Source organism: Eptatretus burgeri, chromosome 5 (genome assembly GCF_056783735.1).
Source record: "Eptatretus burgeri isolate ZD-2024b chromosome 5, Ebu_testis_v1, whole genome shotgun sequence".
Lineage (NCBI taxonomy): Eukaryota > Metazoa > Chordata > Myxini > Myxiniformes > Myxinidae > Eptatretus > Eptatretus burgeri.
This window is the reverse complement of record NC_140965.1, coordinates 61,512,576-61,533,213: the sequence shown is the minus strand read 5'-3', so window position 1 is coordinate 61,533,213 and position 20,638 is coordinate 61,512,576. Positions and strand designations below refer to the sequence as shown.

Here is a 20,638-nt window from a genome sequence, read left to right as displayed (position 1 = left end):
CGAATAAGAATTTATCTAGATTCCTTGACTCCCATAACATATATAAAGACATTTTAGTGTGCTTTATTGGGTTACTTAGTTGCAGAGTTATGAGAAAACAACAACAGGAAAAGGGGCATTTCGGGCGCCATTTTGAATTTCAGGATGAGCTCAAGTGTTTTTATTGGTAAATGCGTGTTTTTGAAAAATTCCCAATAAGTATATGATTCATTTCATTGAGTCGCAAAACATATATTAAGACATTTAAAGTGCGTGTTGAAGTACCTTGGTGTAAAACCAGAAACGGTAGCAATTTCAGACGCCATTTTGGATTTCTGAAAGAGCTTAAGCGGTTTTATTCGTTTTTGTGTGTTTCAAAATCTTCCGATATGTATTGTATTGAGTTCCTTATACTTCAAAACATATGTGTAGACATTTAAAATGTGTTATAGGTAAACCTACTTGCAAAGTTATGAGAAAAACAGGAAATGGCGGCCATTTTGGATTGCGGAAAACGCTCAAGGAGGATTCATGAGGACTTTTAGTATGTTATTTCACACACATTCCTGGACCTTTCCTGAAAAAATCAGCTTGTTACCAAAAATGTCCAGGTTAAACCCTAATGCTCTTGGACTATTATTGGAAAACTTCACGTAGGTGAATTCTGATGGACATAATTTCTCCATTAAAATAAATTATGCAATTATCTTGGCCGGTTATCCTAAAATTTACTCTGTATATGGTTTTTCCTGACAGGTAGATAAACCAGATTTTTTGGTTCCATATTGAATTTATAAGCAATTGGGGTCGAGTATGCGCTGAATGAAAATATTGTATTTCTTCTTATTCCATCATTATAAGCGCCACTAATCAAATCACAGTGAATTAATGCCGAATTTATTGCTGAGGATATTTGAACAACATTAACACTGTAAAACGTCCCATTAGTTTCAATCTTTTTTGAGGAAAAACCCAATAACTCTCTAAATGAATTATCAATTGTGAAATCAACCTTGCAGTTATTTTTTAAGTTTAATCATTGATTTTGAAGTATGTTTTTGAATATCTATAACAATATTTTTGGTTCATCACCCTGTTCTTTCATAAGGAGAGCAATTTCAGAGGATAGTTGAGAAATCTCATATGCTCCGGGTGAAACTGTTATAGTTTTGTATCCACTTCCCGGATTATAACTAAACTTGTCATTTTTCTCGGTGATATTAAACAAGGTATTATAAGTTTCCATAGACAATAAAGACACCTCATATTCTTTCGTTGCGTCAAGTTGTAGTGGGTATGGAAATGAAGATGTGTGGTCGCTTGTTATGAAATTAAAATGAAGGATTGTGCTTCTCATCATATTTAATATGGGATAAAATGTCTTTGTATTGAGATTTATTAATTATTTTCATGTTCATCAACTGGTCTAAAATGGCTGATGCTTCATTAAAACAATTGTTATTTCCAGCCTTCTTACTACCTAATAGCAATAATAGTCTATTAACTAATTGTGATGGGTCATTTGGAAGAAAACTAACACCTGAAGCAAGCCAGTTAAAGCATGAATTATGTGTTTTTCCTTCTCATTCTTCCTACGTTTACCAGATAGACTATCCCTATAATTAAGAGAGTCCAGCAGATCAATATATACTCTATCATCCTTATTTTTCATATCCAATGGTTTATCAAAATACTTTGATTCATCCCTCACAGTTGAACCTTGTTTTCCATCCTTCGTTCGAAGAAACATTAATCTCAGAGTTATTTAACAGGGGGTTGAGCAGAACTCAAGAACCTTAATTCATCATTAAATATCAATCCCTTTTCTTGAACAAGATGAAATATTGCTGGTTGTTCTGTTGGAATGAGTTCTGCTTTGTTTGTTGAATCAGCTGAATATTCATTGTTTTGAAGAGCCTTCACAATATAATCAGGGGGTTGATTAATCTCTTCCAGTTGTTGAAATAATCCTTCATCATCATATTCTAATTCTCCTATATGCTCTAATTCTTCCTCCGTCATTTGACTGAAATCTTTTTTCTTGGGAAGTTTTTAAAAGTGGTTTAAAAAATTTCTCTTGTTTTCTTTCAAATGCTTCTTCACCCATTAGTTTCTGTCTGTGTTTCTTCTTTATGTCTTCCTGTTGTTTTACAACTTTTGAAACCAACTCTTGATGCTCCTTAAATCTTCTTGCTCTTTCTTTCACATCCATTTATTTGTTGGAAAATATCATTCACTGAATTATAACGGTCAACAGGGAAATTTTCCTTTTCTTCGTCATTAAAGTAGATGTGTTCAAATAAATCCTTTTCTTTAAATATTTCATCAAATTCTTTATTACCATCAATACAATTTGTAATGTCTTCTTCACTAATACTTGTATCTTTGCTTTTCATACGTTTGCGTTGAGTTTCTTCATCAACATCAAAACTGAATGATAAAATTTTAACTCCATTACCACTCAGATGTTTAATAATTTGTCTCATTCCTTCTGGATTAGTTTCTAATATTCCAAGATCACTAGATTTTAGTTTCTTGAACTCACTCTTACAATGAAAATTTTGTTATAAAAAGAGAAACCTCCTCAAATATTTGACCTTCATTCCTCAATCGCATATGTTCCTCTTCTGAAATATAGTAATAATCCTTACCCTCTACTTTTCCATGTCGCATTGCTCTGGTTGTTGTAGAAACAATACGAATGACATGGTGGTTTTTTTGGAAAATTTACAATATTTTCATTTGTACTAGACAAGAACCTTGATTTATGAAGTTTTTTTTTTTTTCCAGAAACAGATTTACCCACAAGATTTATAATAATAGTTGTCATTTATATATGTAATTGCTTATAAAATAAAATAAAAATCTTTTCATTTCTCATCTTGTTTCACAATAATATATTAATATTTTTCAGTCGTGTGCTTCATATAATCCCAAAATTCCTTTTTACTACATAATGTAGAACAATTGTCTCTCCAAAAATTGTTTATATTTATTGAATTTAACTTGAATAAAATAAAAAAAATATTAGCATTGCTTCTTGTTGAGCGACGAGGGAGTTGAAAGTATGATTGACTAAGATAAATACAATTACAAGAACAAGAAGAATGTCTCCCTCTTGTGGAGTAGTTATACATTACCATTTGGTTTCTCTCATGGACACAATCATCAAAGGTAACGAGGTTCTTTTTTGATTTATCCAAATCTTGGGGAGAAGGTATATTATCCGTATTATCACAAATAATACAAGTTATCGGCTTTGATTTCTTTTTATATCTCTGTGTATCACAACATAGTTGTATTATATCTTCAATGTTGAAATCATTTAGTTTGTTTTGAAGTTTAAATAAACCGATTAAATCTTCTTTTTGAAGACGAGCATTAAAACCTTGTGAGAGTAGTTAATGCTCAGGTTGAAAACTTGACTTTGTGAAAATTAATAAATTATCATAATCTAAAAAGTTGGGAGTAAGGAGCATCTTTAAAAGTAAGCAGGTTTTTCCACACCCGCTTGAACCAACTATAAGACATCTTAATGAATTTGGAAGATTTTTATGGTTGTTAAATTTCATCTTATTTTCCCAAATGGGTAAAAAAAAATCATTCATTTATATATTTGGAAAACAAGTTATTTAATTTATTTTTGGCTTTTTTTAGAAACTATGTTTTATCCAAACTTCAGGTTTTAATTTCAAGATAATCCATTATTTTATTTATACAATATCTTGTGTTGATATTTCCCTGAAAATGACAATCGTTAATTATATAAATCATCAATCCACGAAACATGGTCGTCATTTGTTCAGTCTCTTCTCTTGTAAGAAAAGGTGTTTATCACCCTCATACTTTACATTCATTTCTTGAATCAATCTTGTAAAGTAATTCATTTTTGGTGTAAATCTCAAAGAATTATATTCCTCTTTATATTGTCATTAATTGAAAGATAATCACAGAATATATATGTGTGTGTGTGTGTGTGTACATATATATATATATATATATATATATATATATATATATATATATATATATATATATATATATATATATATATATATATATATGCATTGTTTGAGGCTTTTGACTGTTTAATCCCCGTCTTTCACACGCAGGACAATTCTCAAATTTGTCATGTGGAGAATTTGTCAGGAAATTCAAGAGGCTCAAAATCCGGTAAAGTATTCATATTTATACAGTAAAACTTTACTTCAAATAAAATTCATCTTGGGTGTCATCTTCGGTACTTTCATTGGTGCTTTCACAATCATCTATACAACTACTTTCATAACTATCGTTTGAACACAAACTCTTGGAATCATAACTGTCTTCTGTTCCAACAAAGATACTATCATCACTCTCATAATCTTCAAAATCTTCAGTTGAATAATGACTCATATTTAATGAGTAGAAAAAAACATTACTATCTCTATCTATATGGTTTTTTTTCATAAACAGATTCAACGAGAGGGGCAGCACTCAGTGGAGTGCAAACCTCCGCCGCCAATACTGCGAGGTCACTCAAGTGAACCTGATATACTATTCATTCAATTTGACGTCAACAGTGCTCACAGAGTTATAGTTTGCAACTTTCCCTTTTATTTTTAACTTTTACATACTGGTTTCATTCATCATAACTCGATTCCTTGAGACAGAAATTGATTTTACGTCGGTATATCCACCTGAAGTTCCAAAATCAGCCGCAATTATAATTTTGGCATGTTTTTTGTTGGAAATCACTTAAAACATGTAGAAATGCAAAAAAAAAAAGAATTCAAATATTTTTTCAAAATGGCCACCACAGCGGCCATATTGGATTTTGGACGAAGTACAAAATCTCATGGCATGATCCTTGAACCATACCTAATCCCCCCACCAAGTTTTGTCGAAATCCGTCGAGAAGTTTTTCCGTAATACTGTTCACAAACAAACAAGCAGCCATGGACTGGTACTTACGAAATCGTAAACTTGACCTCTAACCTTGTCTAATAAAAGCTGTCTCTGGAGAAGGTAGCGACGCAAACCAGAAGTTTCTACGATGATTCTGTCCCAAACCATCAAAAATCGAATGTTTTGGATAGTTGACCTCACTGTGACCTTGACCTTTGACCGATTTTGACCAAAATATAATCAGCGCTAGCCACCACCCTCCTGAATCACGTGGTGTATTTTGACATTGGCAGCTTCTTCCGTTCTCGAGTTATCATTTTTTGGATGTTTGACCTCACGGTGACCTTGACCTTTGACCGATTTTGACCAAAATCTAATCAGCACTCGCCATCACCCTCCTGAATCACGTGGTGTAATTTGACATTGGTAGCTTCTTCCGTTCTCGAGTTATCGTGCCTACAAACAAAAAAACAAACAAACAGAAACGGAAGTCATCAATATACTTACGAAATCTTTAGATTTTGTAAGTCACAAACAAACAGAAATGGAAGTCATCAATATACTTACGAAATCTTTAGATTTCGTAAGTAACAAACAAACAAACAGAAAGGGGTGAAAACAGTAACCTCCGATCTTGAATGGCGGAGGTTAACTACTACATTTTTTAAATTAAAGGTATTTTTAAAATGATCCTTAACTACTAATGAACGAAATGTCATTTCACCTGATATAATAACATCCCATATTTCATCAGGATTTACATCTTTAGGGTTGTTGAAAAAAATACAAATATTTCCTTGCATATTACAGATGGTCTTATCATATCTTTCTCAAGCTTCATCGATGAGGCTTTTCTTTTTTGATACTTTTTCTTGTTTCATTGCTTTTTCTCGTTTTGAATATATTGCCAGAAGGAGAGGAGAAACTTTTGTTAGAGCTACTTAAATTGATGTTCTTCCAGATATACTAAAAGCCCTTCCACTGAAGGAAATTGAAGAACTCATATTATTTACCATAATTGTTTTAATCCAATAGTTGTTATATTTATCTTTATTCAATTTTACATCCTTGACATATTTCTCAGTATCTTTTACAAATGAAGAGATTGATTGAAACTTGTCTTATGTGTCTTGATACATTGTATTTATTAAGTGAAAAAAGTTGGAGAATAAAATGGTTTTAAACACAGATTCACCTATAAATTAAACAGAATTTTCATCAAGAAAATTTTATTTTCAGCAAAGTTTTGTGAAATAAATATGGTGAATACAACGTACTGCGACGTTTGTAATCATGAATATATATGTTTTAAAAAAACACCTTCAAACCAACAAACACACATTCAATCTTTTCAGAAAAAATATCTCCACTTGACCAAGAAACAAAACATTGTGATAGATGTGATAATGATATTCTTTAAAAATTTTTTTATAATAAACACCTTCAATCACAAAAACACAAGAACAATGAAGAAAGGGAAGGTGCCACTAAATTCTCCATTTAAATCACTGATGGGGCGAATCACTAAAGAACGTATAAAAATAAGATTTTTTGCTTTCAAGACCCTGGACCATCTTCAATCATTGAAGCTGTTGATGTGGTGAAACAAAGTATTGAAACGATAATTAAAAACACATTAAGTGAAATGAAAACTTTTAAGTTTTATATGGGAGTAAAATTGAATATGGTAAGAGAAAGTGATGAAACTACTCCCCATATGAGGACAAACCGTCACTTTATCTCATACTTTCAAGATTTTGAAAGATGTGATGTTTACGATGAACTCCAGAGAGAAGAACAAGATGTTGATAACACTGTAGTAGGTGGTGGATTTGCTATTACAAAAATAATCTTTTTAGACATACACATCTTAAAATCAGATCCTCTTCAAGCTTCTTCTTATATTGATTTACCAAAGGAGATAAAACTTAAGAAAGCGGTTGTTAAAATTCAAAACAAAAATAATGAATGTTTTTTTTATGGTCTGTTCTTGCTCACTTACATCCTCCACAATGGAAACCTGAAAGGGTTGAACATTATAAGAAATACGAGAATACATTAAATGTTAAAGAATTAAGGTTTCCAATGTCATTGAGAGATATTCCTAAATTTGAGAAAATGAATAATCTGACTGTCAGGTCAGGTTCGATCTGTGACCTGCTACAGGTACCATGTAAACCTGTACTAACCTGTTCCATGGTCGGGTTGTCGGCGACTAAACCGTCTCACCCACCAGGTTTTCTGGTGAGGAGGGTGTTTGGATATGGACACCCAGCAGGATTAAAAACAAAACCCGTCAAAGGGCGGAGGAGCTCCTTGTGAGCCAATGGCCATCCACATCTAGTGCCCAACTGTGTCTGCGGACGTCCTCCTGCAGTTGGGTCACTTCTTATTAGGAGGTTGGTGGCAGGATTTGCACTCCGGCCAGCGTAAAACCCTTCATTCCGCAAAACGCAAAAACGCAAAAAAATCTGAAAACCCACTCCGTGGGAGTACCTCCTGTGCAGTTTCCCTTCGCAGGGCAGCTCACCGGATGACGGGATTGGGGCAAAGCCTTCGGGACCCCCAATCTTTGATAGGAGGGAAACCACGGGGTAACATCCCTGGGTCAGATTGCGGGAGAGTGTGTCGGAGTGGTGCTGAGGTGTCGTCCACCAGACGGCGGTCTCCTTGGGTTAACCTGAGGCGGTCCCTTCGGGTGGGTGCCTGGAATGTCCTATCCCTAAAAGAGGATGATCACCTGTCTCTGTTATCATCTGAGCTCAAGCGTTTGGACATCGGGATTGCAGCTCTCTCTGAGGTTCGGAGACCGGATTGCGGCGAGATAATGGTGGGTGGTTACACCTACTATTGGTCTGGTCGCTCTGATGGTTACCATACCCAAGGAGTTGCTGTAGCTGTGTCCAATAAGCTGACCCCAATGATAATTGAGGTAACACCGGTCAACGAGCGTATTATGAGATTAAGGATTCGTCACTCCTTAGGTGTCATTTCCCTGGTCTCTGTTTATGCTCCGACTGAGGCGAGTGATCTCACCGTGAAGGATGCATTCTATGCCACACTCGAGTCTGTGGTTGATCAGTGCCCCAGACGAGATACACTTCTAATCTTGGGGGATTTCAATGCATCGACTGGAACTGATAGGGACGGTTATGAGGTGTGTGTTGGTCCCCATGGGTCAGGAACTATGAACCAGAATAGCACTAAGTTCCTTGACTTTGCAAGAAGTCATGGACTTAGGGTGGCTGGTTCATGGTTTCAGCGCCCACAAGCTCATCGCTGGACTTGGTATTCCAACGCTGGCGGTGTGGCAAAGGAGATTGACCATGTCCTCATTGACGGTCGTTGGAGGATGATCCAGAACTGCAGGGTCTACCGGAGTGCTCAGTTCCTCAATACTGACCACAGGCTTGTTGTAGCAACTCTAAAGCTGCACCTTAAATCCTGGAGAATGGTACCATCCCAGCCGAGGCTGGATGTTACCAAGCTCAGGGATGAGAGAGTAGCTGAGGAGTTTGCGAACAGGCTGAGTGGACACTTGGGGGGTCTGGGTGCTTTGGGGGGTCCTGAAGAGTTGTGGAACGCCTTCAAGACCACCGTCCTTGATGTTGCCAGTGGATGCCTTGGAGCTCACCGCAGGGCAAAGAAGAATTTTGTCTCTCAAGGGACACTGGATACCATTGACCAGAGTCGCAGGGCCAGGCTGAATGGCAGAGCTGAGCTGTTCAGGGAGCTGAGGCGTAAAACTGTACGTGCACTGAGGGTGGACAAGGAGGCCTATGTGCGAGGAATCTGTGAGGGGGTAGAGCATCACCTGTGGACAGGTGATTCTCGTCCCGCTTCCAGGGGAATTCGCGCATTACTTTCATCCAAGCCCATCCCTCGGAGCACTACAGTTCGAGCAGAGAGTGGTAGGCTCTTGACAGAGGAGTCTGAAGTGAAGGCCCGCTGGGCCGGTTACTTTGAACGGTTGTACCAGGCTGATCCCCCAACTGTCGAGTTGGACGTCAAGGGTGTTACAATCCCTTTTGCTGACCCTCAAATCAACTGTGGTCCACCTACACTTGTGGAAACACGGGCTGCGGTGAACCAGTTGAAACGGGGCAAAGCTCCAGGGATCTGTGGCATCCATGCCGAACTTCTCAAGGCTGGTGGAAATGCTGCACTCGTGTCGTTGCATGCAGTTTTGTGCTCTGCCTGGAACACAGGCATCATCCCAACTGACTGGAAGAGGGGCCTTGTTGTCCCTCTCTGGAAAGGGAAGGGTGATTGCCAAGACTGCAACAACTACCGAGGGGTGACGCTGCTCTCAGTGCCGGGCAAGGTCTTTGCTCGGATAATTCTCGATAGGGTTCGCCACCATCTGCTTGAGCATCAGCGTCCAGAGCAGTCAGGCTTTACACCAAAGAGGTCAACGATTGACCGTATCCTTGCACTTCGTGTCCTCACCGAATGCAGACGAGAGTTTCGGCAGGGGCTGCTTGCAGCCTATGTTGATCTTTGTAAAGCGTTCGATTCAGTGAATCGGGATGTCCTCTGGAGGATTCTTGGTCTTCGTGGGGTGCCACCAAAACTGATCGATCTGATGTCTGAACTCTACTCTGGTACTGAGAGTGCTGTGAAGTGTGGTGGTACCATCTCTGACTTATTTCCAGTTGTTACTGGAATTCGTCAGGGATGTGTACTTGCCCCCACACTTTTCAGCACTTGTATGGACTGGATTCTAGGGAGGATGTCGGAGAGATCAAGTTGCGGTGCGTCATTTGGGAATGTCAAGATCTCGGACCTTGACTTTGCAGATGATGCAGTCATCTTTGCGGAGACTTTAGACATCCTCTTGGGGGCCCTCGAGGTGCTGAATGAGGAGTCGGAGCCGTTGGGATTACGGGTTTCTTGGGTCAAAACTAAGATCCAGGCTTTCGGTGACATCTTGGATGCTGCTGTCCTGTCTGTGTCTGTTTGTGGTGAGGATGTTGAGGTCATGGAGAGATTCACTTACCTTGGCAGTGATATTCATGTCTCTGCTGGCTGCGAGTCAGAGGTCAATAGACGTCTGGGTCGGGCCTGGGGAGTCATGGATTCACTGGATCATGGGGTGTGGCGCTGCCGGTACCTGTGCGGGAGGACGAAAGTCCGAGTCTTCAGGTCCTTGGTACTTCCAGTCTTGCTCTATGGGTGCGACACTTGGACTCTGACCAAGGATCTGAGACGGAGACTTAATTCCTTTGGTACCAGGTCTCTTCGGAGAATCCTTGGCTATCGCTGGTTGGATTTTGTGTCCAACGAGCGGTTGCTGAGAGAGACTCGGATGAGATTTGTTACCTGCATAGTCCGTGAGCGTCAGTTGCGGCTGTATGGACATGTGGCTCGTTTTCCTGACTCTGATCCTGCTCACCAGATTCTCTCAGCGAGGGAGTCTCATGAGTGGAGGAGGCCAGTGGGTCGACCACGTGCCTCATGGTTGCAACAGGTTGACCATCATCTCAAGGAGATGGGGATGGGCCTGGCATCTGCCTGGGGGATGGCCAGACGGAGGCCCCTGGAGTACCGGCGGAAAGTGGACGCAGCGACGTGCTGTTCTGGCACATGCTCCCATACCTGACCTGAATAATCTATCTGCTAATGTATATGGATTAACAGATACAAACAAAGTTCAGATATGAAAAATTTCAAACAACTATAAAAATGATGAAACACACATTGGCCTTCTCCACTTTACCTCAAAGGAAAAATCTCATTATGCTTTCATCAAAAAATTATCAAGATTAACCAAATCACAACTATACAAGAGAAAATGTAAAATGCATCCTTGTAAGACATGTCTCAACTCCTTTCATACAAAAGAACGATTAAATCAACACTCGAAATAATGTAGGAATCATAAATCAACCGTAATCAATTTCCCAAAAGCAGGTTCAAACATATCATTCAAAGATTTTAACAAATCTATAAAACATCTGTTTGTGACATATGCTGATTTTGAAAGTATCCTTGAAAACATAGATACTGTTTCTCCAAATCAAAATAAATCATATACAAATAAATATCAAAAATATACTCCTTGTGGTTTCTGTTATGATATCAAATCATCTGTTGGTGATGAATACAATTTAAGACTTTATAGAGGAGAAGATGCCTCAGAGGAGTTTGTAATACGATTGGAAAAAGACTGTATAAGACGAAGAGAAATAATGGTTAAAACCTATAAACCAATGTCATTAACAAAGGGAGAGAAAAAGGAATTTAGAAAGAACAGTATCTGTCATATTTGTGAGGAGAAAATTGAGGGAGAGGTCAAAGTTAGGGATCATTGTCATCTTACTGGAAAATATAGAGGGGTCCAGCTCATTCCCATTGTAATCTTAATTACAAGCCCCCAAACGTTATTCCTGTCTTTCTTCACAACAACGCTCACTATGACACACATCTATTTATAAATGAACTTTCAAAGACATCTGGAGATATTTCTGCCATTCCCAACACAGATGAAAAGTACATCTCATTCACATAAACAATTCATACATCCCCCATAACCCATATCAGATTTCTTGACACATACAAGTTTATGGCAAGTCCATTATTTAACTTAGCATCAAATATTAAAAACTTACCGAATCGTAAATCACATTTCTCAAATCAAGAAGAGATTGATCTCTTATCACAAAAGGGAATATATCTGTATGACTACTTGGATTCATTTGAGAAGTTTAGAGAAACACAACTTCCTTCAAGGGAAAGTTTCTATCGCAAGTTGAATAAAACTCATATTTGTGATAGAGATTATACACAAGCTAAAAAGGTTTGGAAGAAGTTTTATACAAAGAATCTTGGAGAATATCATGATTTGTATCTTCAATTTGATATATTGTTATTGGCTGATGTGTTTGAAACTTTTAGAACAGTCTGTCATAATAAAAATTCTTCTGGATTACACCCTGCTCACTATTACACAGCCCCGGGTTTGGCTTGGAGTGCTTTGTTAAAAATGACAAAACAGAATTTGGAATTAATTAGTGATATAGATATGCTTTTAATGATAGAGAAGGCTAAAAGAGGAGGAATATCTCAAGTATGTTATAAGAGATATGCTAAAGCAAATAACAAATATCTTCCTGATTATAATAAGAATGAGAACAACTCTTACCTGATTATTATGATGCTAACAATTCGTATGGGAAGGCTCTGTCTCAATCTTTACCTTATGGAAAACATAAATGGGTTAAAGAAAAACATTATGAAAAAGTTTTCCAAGACATTGTTGTCTCCTCTCAAAAATAATTGGATGAAGCTGAAGTTGGATATTATTTTGAGGTTGATTTAAAATATTCAGAAGAACTTCATAACAAACATAAAGACCTACTTTCTGCCCCTGATAAAGAAAGTCCAATAAAAGAATGGTTAAGTGATTAACAACAGTCATTTAATATAAAACGTAAATCTACAGAAAAACTACTCACTCCATTAAATGATAAAGAAAGTTATGTTTTGCATCAAAGGAACTTGAGACAATATTTATCTGCTGGGCTGAGAGTGAGGAAAATTCATCAGATTTTGAAATTTAAACAAAGTCATTGGTTAAAGAAGTATATTGATTTTAATACAAACAAGTCTGAAGACGACGATGGTTCACGAGCGGTATTTGACGATGTAGATTGTTTCGGAATTCAAGGATGAGACAATGTGATAATGTTTGACCAAGTTATAAAAATGATCAACATGATGTGGTACAAGTGACGGGTTATAAGCTGCAAAATGTCAAAAACCCAGTTTCGTTCAACAACTTTCAAAATTTGACCTTTGCATAACATTTAAAGGTCACAAAACAATGTTGTGGACATTATAATAAGGAAACAGGATATGTGCTATAGCTTATTGGAGTTAGTTCGTCGAAGAAGGTCGAAAACTCAGTTCGATTCCCACAACTTTGAAAATTTGACCATTGTGAACTTTAAAGGTCAAAGGTCAAGGATTATGACCTTGAGTGCAAAACGTCCTCTGGAACATTCCAGAAACAATATAAAGTCATATAGGCTAACCCTAACAGCTCGGATTATCCTTTGATGAAATCAGCATAAAAACAAACTTGAGGGGGAGCCACGGGCAAGGTGTTCGAGATAGAGCAAAATGGTTTCAAGGCTTTAGGTGGGGAATGACCTCAAGATTATGCATAAAAAAGATTGTCATCCTGGCTCTCAAAGTTTGGGTGGTCATATGATTTTTATGTCAAAATGCGAAATTTCTAAATTCGTGACCTTGGGACGAAAATGAAAAAAAAAAAAAATCGAGATCCGTGGGGCTATGCAGGTGCCATTGGGTGAACCAAATACTGAAACCCCTGCCAGATTCGACAAACCCACTAGGAGAAGATGCAAATTGAAATCGGCGACCCCAAAAAACAAAATTCGCAATTTTCTAAGTTTGTGACCTTGTGGCCTTGACCATGAGATGGAAATGAAAAAAATCGAGCTCTGTGGGGCTATGCAGGTGCCACTGGGCTAACCAAATACCGAAACCCCTGCCAGATTCGACAAACCCCTCTGAGAAGAAATTTTTTTAATGTCAAAATTCGCAATTTTGCAAGTTCGTGACCTTGTGACCTTGACCTTGGGGCGAAAATGAAAAATCGAGCTCCGTGGGGCTATGCAGGTGCCATTGGGCTCACCAAATACCGAAACCCCTATCAGATTCGACAAACCCCCAAGGAGAAGATGCAAATTGAAATCGGTTACCCCCTAAAAACGCATGTTTTTTTGGGCGTGGCTCCATCCATAATGGGCACATCACGCACATTTTCAGGAAAACACAACGAGATTATGATATAAACCTCCCACCAAAATTTTGTCAGGATCGGATCAAAACCCACGGAGCTATGCTCGGGACAGACAGACAGACAGACAGACAGACAGACAGCAATAATGAATATAGTTGTCACTTATTTTCTTTGTGAAAATATTTTTTCGTGAACCAATATATATGATACAAGTAATTATAAGTCAGGTGATGTGTTGTTTTCATCAAGTAATAAAAAGGTTATTGGTAAGTTGAAAGATGAATTGGGTGGGAAGGTCATGAGTGAATTTATAGGATTGAGATCAAAGTCTTATGCTTTCACATATATTGATAATAATAACATTGAAAGGCATGATAAGAAGCTAAAGGGAATAAAGAAAAATATAATTAAGGAAAGAATAAACTTTAAACATTATTACAACTGTTTAACCTTCGAGAAGGAAGAGTATAGAAAAATGAATACAATTAGAAGTTATAAACATCAAATTATATTCGGAAGAGATAAACAAGAAAGCATTAGGAGCTTTTGATGATAAAAATATACAAGTCTGAAGACGACGATGGTTCACGAGCGGTATTTGACGATGTAGATCGTTTCAGCAGTCAAGGATGAGACAATGTGATAATCTTTGACCAAGTTATAAAAATGATCAACATGATGTGGTACGACTGACAGGTTATTAGCTGCAAAATGTCGAAAACCCAGTTTCGTTCAACAACTTTCAAAATTTGACCTTTGCATAACCTTTAAAGGTCACAAAACAATGTTCTGGACAATAAAATAAGAAAACAGGATACGTGCTATAGCTTAGTGGAGTTAGTTCGTCGAAGAAGGTCGAAAACCCAGTTCGATTCCCACAACTTTGAAAATTAGACCTTTGTGAACTTTAAAGGTCAAAGGTCAAGGATTATGACCTCTGGTGCAAAACTTCCTCTGGAACATTCCAGGAACAATATAACGTCATATCGGCTATATGACATTTCGCACTCCTCTGATTAATCAGACTTTGATGAAATCAGCGTAAAAACAAACTTGAAGGGGGCGCCACGGGCAAGGTGTTCGAGATAGAGCAAAATGGTTTCAAGACCTTAGGTGGGGAATGACCTCAAGATTAGGCATAAAAAGTATTGTCATCCGAGCTCTTGAAGTTTGGGCGGTCGTATAATTTTTATCTCAAAATTTGCAATTTTCTAAGTTTGTGACCTTGTGACCTTGACCTTGGGATGAAAATGAAAAATCTAACTCCGTGGGGCTATGCAGGTGCCATTGGGCTAACCAAACACCAAAACGCCTGCCAGATTCGACAACCCCTCAGAGAAGATGGATTTTTACGTCAAAATTCGCAATTTTCTAAGTTGGTGACCTTGTGACCTTGACCTTGGGACGAAAATGAAAAATAGAGCTCCGTGGGGCTATGCAGGTGCCATTGGGCTAACCAAATACTGAAACCCCTGTCAGATTCGACAAACCCACTTGGAGCAGATGCAAATTGAAATCGGCTATCCCCTAAAAACACGTTTTTTGGGCGTGTCTCCGCCCATAATGGGCGTACCATGCCCATTCTCAGGAAAACACAACTAGATCATTATATAAACCTCCCAACAAAATTTTATCAGGATCGGATCAAAACCCACGGAGCTATGCTCGGGACAGACAAGCCAGTAGGCAGACATGGGTAGTCAACTACCCGATAGAACCTGAGGCAATGGGCCCGTTCGATGGGGAATGACTTGAGGATTAAGCACAAGAAAATTTATGATTTTCGCTTCAAGGGTTAATGCTGCAGATTGTTTTTCGTTAAAATACCCCCACATTGAGGTTTTTCAGCCGTTGCTAGGCAACGGAGGGGTCCATAGCAACGGTTCTTTCTCACACATAACTAGGACATACCATGAACCTACCATACCAGTTTCATGTATGTCTGACTCATAGTCTCTGAGATATAACGAACTTCGTTTTTTTATTGTTTTCGACCAGGGTTCATTCAAAGTCTATCTTCTCCGACAGTTTTCATAGGATCTGGCTGGAAATTTTTGACAATATGGCTGAATGCACTGCCCACAGTAGGTCGTGGCCCGATTTTTGATTTTCGAAAAAATAAATTTTTATGATTTTTCAAAAGTTTCAAAGTCCCTTTGCTTGGCAACCAAAGGGTCATTAGCAACCAGTACCTACGCGGCACAACAAGGTCATAAACTGGTCCTACCACCCAAATTTCATCGAAATCGAACAACTGCAAGGGGGTCAAAATCCCCTGACAAACACACACACACGGACAGACTGACACCACGACCAACAAATAAGGGTAGATCAAAAAAAATATTTTTAATGGAAATTTTTTTTTTTCGAGAATTAATTTTTTTCGACTCGATTTTCTACCCAACAGACAGACACACACCAATAACGAATATAGTTGTCACTTATTTTTTCGTGAACCAAAATTTTAGAGAATGGATTCAGTAGCCTCCCTTATACTTATAAGTATGTGTTAAGATATTGGGTTGGGAATTTTAACAGGCTTCCGCCGTCTTTTAACTGATTTATACATGATAGAACCAAGCAATAACCAAACCAAAGAGTGGAGATGTAATCAGCCTTGGTATTGAAATGGAAAACATAAAGAATGTGAGAAATATCAAATAAGTCTTATTGAAGAAATAACCAGGGTAAAAGTAGATAAAACAAATAAGTGGATAAATTTAATTACAAATAAGTTGGAGGATGTAAAGAAAAAAAAATTAATATCCTTGAATGGACTGAAAACTTTGATGGTTATCAATTGAACAATGGAAAAACAATTTACTACAATCTCAAAATGATATGTGGATCAGGAGGTGGTCAAATAAGGGCATTAAGAGAAGTTTATCATTTCATTTCTGCACAACAAAGACACTTAAATGAAGAACCAAGTTCCAAGTTATTCTTTGTGAATATACTCGATGGAAATGAATGTAATAATAAAAATTAAGTTATTCCCTAATGTTGAACATGGACAAATATTCGTTGGTTCGCTCTTTGAGTAGACTGAAAATATGAAAGGGAAGAAGTGCTTTAATCAGTAAGTCTCAATCTTTCATAGTCTCAATTTTACATTTGCTTGTATGGGAGGGAAGGGGATAGCTGGGGAGAAAATGAGTCTCCTATTTTGAGCTTTTGGGGCTTGGGTCAGAAAGTTTTTCCCTTTTCCCGCATTCATTTGAATGGGCGTCCCAGAAACCCCATTTATCATCTACTGATGTTGCAACAAAGTGGGTGCAACAAATGAGTGTTGGTGAGCAGCGATTCTGGATTTAGGTAGTTTTACCAGAAAAAGGTGAATGGTGGACCATGTGAGCCCCTGCAGAAATCTGGGGTGGACAAAGCATGGAAAGAGCAGAGGGTGCAAGACCAGAAAGTAGGCGTCAGAAGACAGAGAGGTCCCTGACCTCTCTGTGATGGCAAAGCCATAATCCCATCAACTCAGCTTCAGTGCAGAAGATTCCAATGATCTTAAGGCCCAGTCACACCTTGACGTTTTAGCCAGCGATGGCAACGTATTAAAATTTATGTAAAACGCTGGCTTACGTTGAACTTTTGATGTTTTTTTTTAAAGATTCGGACGTATTCATAGCGACTTGGTCTTATGTATAACGCATTAGTAACGGACACAGAACGTTTCGTTGTGTTATAGATAACTTATACCAACGAATGCTGAACCTGTTGTCGGCCTACACAACCGATGCCCAACGATAGTCTAACTTAGGCATAGCGCGTTGCACGCATCGCCGACGATGTCGTGACGTAGCCTATTAAAAGGCTGACGCACAACGATTCGAATCATAACTGCCGTAGAAATGGAAGTGTCAACATCGCAGTCACACCTTGGTGATCTTGCCAGCGTATGCCGACCTAAGAAAAATGTGTCTAAAACGTTGGGGCACGTCAAATACGGTATGAGTAAGTTTGGTATACGTGAGTAGAACGCTAAAGTACGCTATCGTACGTCGTAGTAAGTAGAGTACGTCAAGAAATTTTAAACATGTTCAAAATTTTACGACGTACTTGGCGTATGACACACGTTCCGCATGTGATGGGGATAAGTTGTACACACGATATGCGGACGCTTACACACGTCCACAAAGGCTACTTATAAGCTACTCATAAGTCGAAACACGTCGTGGTAATGTCTTTTTTACGCGAAAGTTATTTCTAACTTATGTTTGACGTGCTTTGAACCAATTCTTTACGTAGTCCCAACACACATTGACGTATGTAGACGTATTCCAATGATGTCTTCCGGTCGACAAAAAAAATAAATGAACGTGTTTCTAACTTACAACTGCCATAGAAAGACGTGTTCCCAGCGATTTTGGGAATTGGTATATAAAAATGGTGTTCTTAAAGGGGAACCCAACAATGTTTTCGAGTCCTTTTTGAGTCGATGTCCATGTCAGCAGTAACAGTATCAGTATCAGTATTAGTATTAGTATTAGTAGTAGTTTGTTCATGTTGGCAGTAGTAGGTGAGTGTGAGGGGGAGGGTGTGGGTTATGATGGATCCTCCTTGCGTCAGCATGTCCACGGGTAGGAGACATCTTTGCACCATTGTTCGAAGTTCTTCGCGGCTAATTTTTTATGGGGCTTTTTCAACAATGAGCTATGGCTTGTTTTTACGATTTAGGTCTATTCATAACGGGTTGGACAAATGCACAATGAACTAATAATGTGCATAGAGCGCTTCGATAACTTATAGATACGGTATACCAACGAATAATTATCGTGTAGCCGGCGTTCATAAACTATGCCCAACGTTCATAAACAGCCTAACTTATCCATATCGTGCGGCAGTTTATCTTTGCCGGTGACGTGGGGTTTGCTATTCATAGGCTGCCACTCAACAATTTAAATGGCTGCATCTCCACTATTGAAAGTAGACGCTTGCGCTCAACAATTGGATTTTTTTTTTTTTTTACACTCAACGACTTTTAAACGGTACCACTCAGCTATTTTCATTGTTTACAATGAAAGATTTAAATTGCTGTCACTCGCCTTTGTTTTTTGACGCTGGCGCTCGGAAATTTTAATCGTTTCTATTGAACGTGCTAAATCGCTCAAACTCCACTATTGAAAGTAGACGCTTGCGCTCAACAATTGGATTTTTTTTACACTCAACGACTTTTAAACGGTACCACTCAACTATTTTCATTGTTTACAATGAACGATTTAAATTGCTGTCACTCGCCTTTGTTTTTTGACGCTGGGATTTGGAAATTTGAAGCGTTTCTTCTGAACGTGTTAAAACGCTCAAACTTGACTATTTTAAATAGACGCTGCCGATGGACAATTGGAATCAGAGCCAAGCTAGACATCGAAGTGTGAACATCCTCGTCATGCCGAAGAAAAGTTTGAAGAATGCTGCAAATAAGTGTCCTGGCCGTGGCCGTGGACGCTGATGCAAGGACGATCCATTATACTGATGTCTTTCAGCCTATGAGTAACTTAAAAGTAACGTCTGTCGACGTGTGGCAACGATCGCGTAACGTGCCAACAACACGTTAATCATAGGTTAGAAATATGTTTCGGGTACGCTAAACATTACCTCGGCGTGTCTCAACTTATGATTAACTTACAAGTAGCATGTGTTGACGTCTGTCAACGATCGCAGACCGTGCATACAACTTGTGGCCAGCGTAGCGGAACGTGTGAGTCATACGCTGGCATACGTCGTGAAATTTCAAGCATGCAAAAATTTGAGGACAACCGAAAAGTACAACGTTTAAAGCCAGCGTACAACGACGTATGGCAGTATTTTTCAGCGGGCTCTCAATGTTATCGAAACTTACCCATAACGTATTCAACATGTGCCAGCGTTTTAGAAAAAAATTTCAAAAATCGGCATAGGTTGGCTAAAACGTCAAGGTGTGACTGGGCCTTTAGAGGCCTTGGTTTTCACAGCATTAAGCTGAGAAAGATGTGGGGCAGGGAAGTCAGCCAGAGGGGAAAGCAATAATCCATCAAGCTGTGGATGAAGGCCTTGTAGGTGGATAGGAGTTTCAGAGTGCCAAGTAAGGACTTTGTATGATGGTGGATGCCCAGTCAGCGGCTGGCTTTGGAGGCCAACCTTGAAATGTGGTTTGCCAAAGAAAGATTGTGGCAAATAGTGAGACACAAGAGTTTGAATGAGAGGATTGTAAGAAAGTAGATGGGGGGTTTGCCAGATGGTCTTTTCAGAGAGAGAGAGATAGAGATAGAGATAGAGATAGAGATAGAGATAGAGATAGAGATAGAGATAGAGATAGAGATAGAGATAGAGATAGAGATAGAGATAGAGATAGAGATAGAGATAGAGATAGAGATAGAGATAGAGATAGAGATAGAGATAGAGATAGAGATAGAGATAGAGATAGAGATAGAGATAGAGATAGAGATAGAGATAGAGATAGAGATAGAGATAGAGATAGAGATAGAGATAGAGATAGAGATAGAGATAGAGATAGAGATAGAGATAGAGATAGAGATAGAGATAGAGATAGAGATAGAGATAGAGATAGAGATATATATATATATATATATATATATATATATATATATATATATATATATATATATTGTTGCAGTTTTGGAAATCCACAAAACATCATACTGGTCCCAAGGAAATCAGTTATTTCGATAAGTATGTGTTTCTGGTTAGGATTCCCCCACTGATGTGTAAAGGGAATTATTCATGTGCTGGGCTGTGAATCTTTGAGGTAGCCATTATTCTTTTCTATCTTTTATTTTCAAACAAACAACACCAATCATAAACCATCATCTCCTACAACGCCATCTTTGCAAACCACCATCTCCTACAACACAAACAAACACCAACCATCATCTCCTACAACCCCATCTTCGCAAACAATCATCTCCTACAAACACAAACAAACACCAACCGTCATCTCTTCTCCTCAACAAACAACGCCACCTTCGCCTCAACTGAGATCCTCCATGTTGAACAGCAAAG

At 38.4% G+C, this 20,638-nt stretch overlaps 1 protein-coding gene and 1 long non-coding RNA gene across 7 annotated transcripts in view; one reads left to right on the top strand and one right to left on the bottom strand.

Annotated features, from left to right (window-relative positions):
* The window catches only part of LOC147026530 (uncharacterized), a 255,794-nt gene that overhangs the window by 83,084 nt on the left and 152,072 nt on the right, over positions 1-20,638 (top strand). The window contains exon 3 of the long non-coding RNA XR_015058383.1: positions 4,092-4,152. This is a non-coding gene — a long non-coding RNA (uncharacterized LOC147026530). The remainder of the gene's footprint in view (positions 1-4,091; positions 4,153-20,638) is intronic.
* LOC147026531 (Na(+)/citrate cotransporter-like) overlaps positions 1-20,638 on the bottom strand; it is a 117,856-nt gene that overhangs the window by 35,525 nt on the left and 61,693 nt on the right. The gene's annotated exons all lie outside the window — the stretch shown is intronic.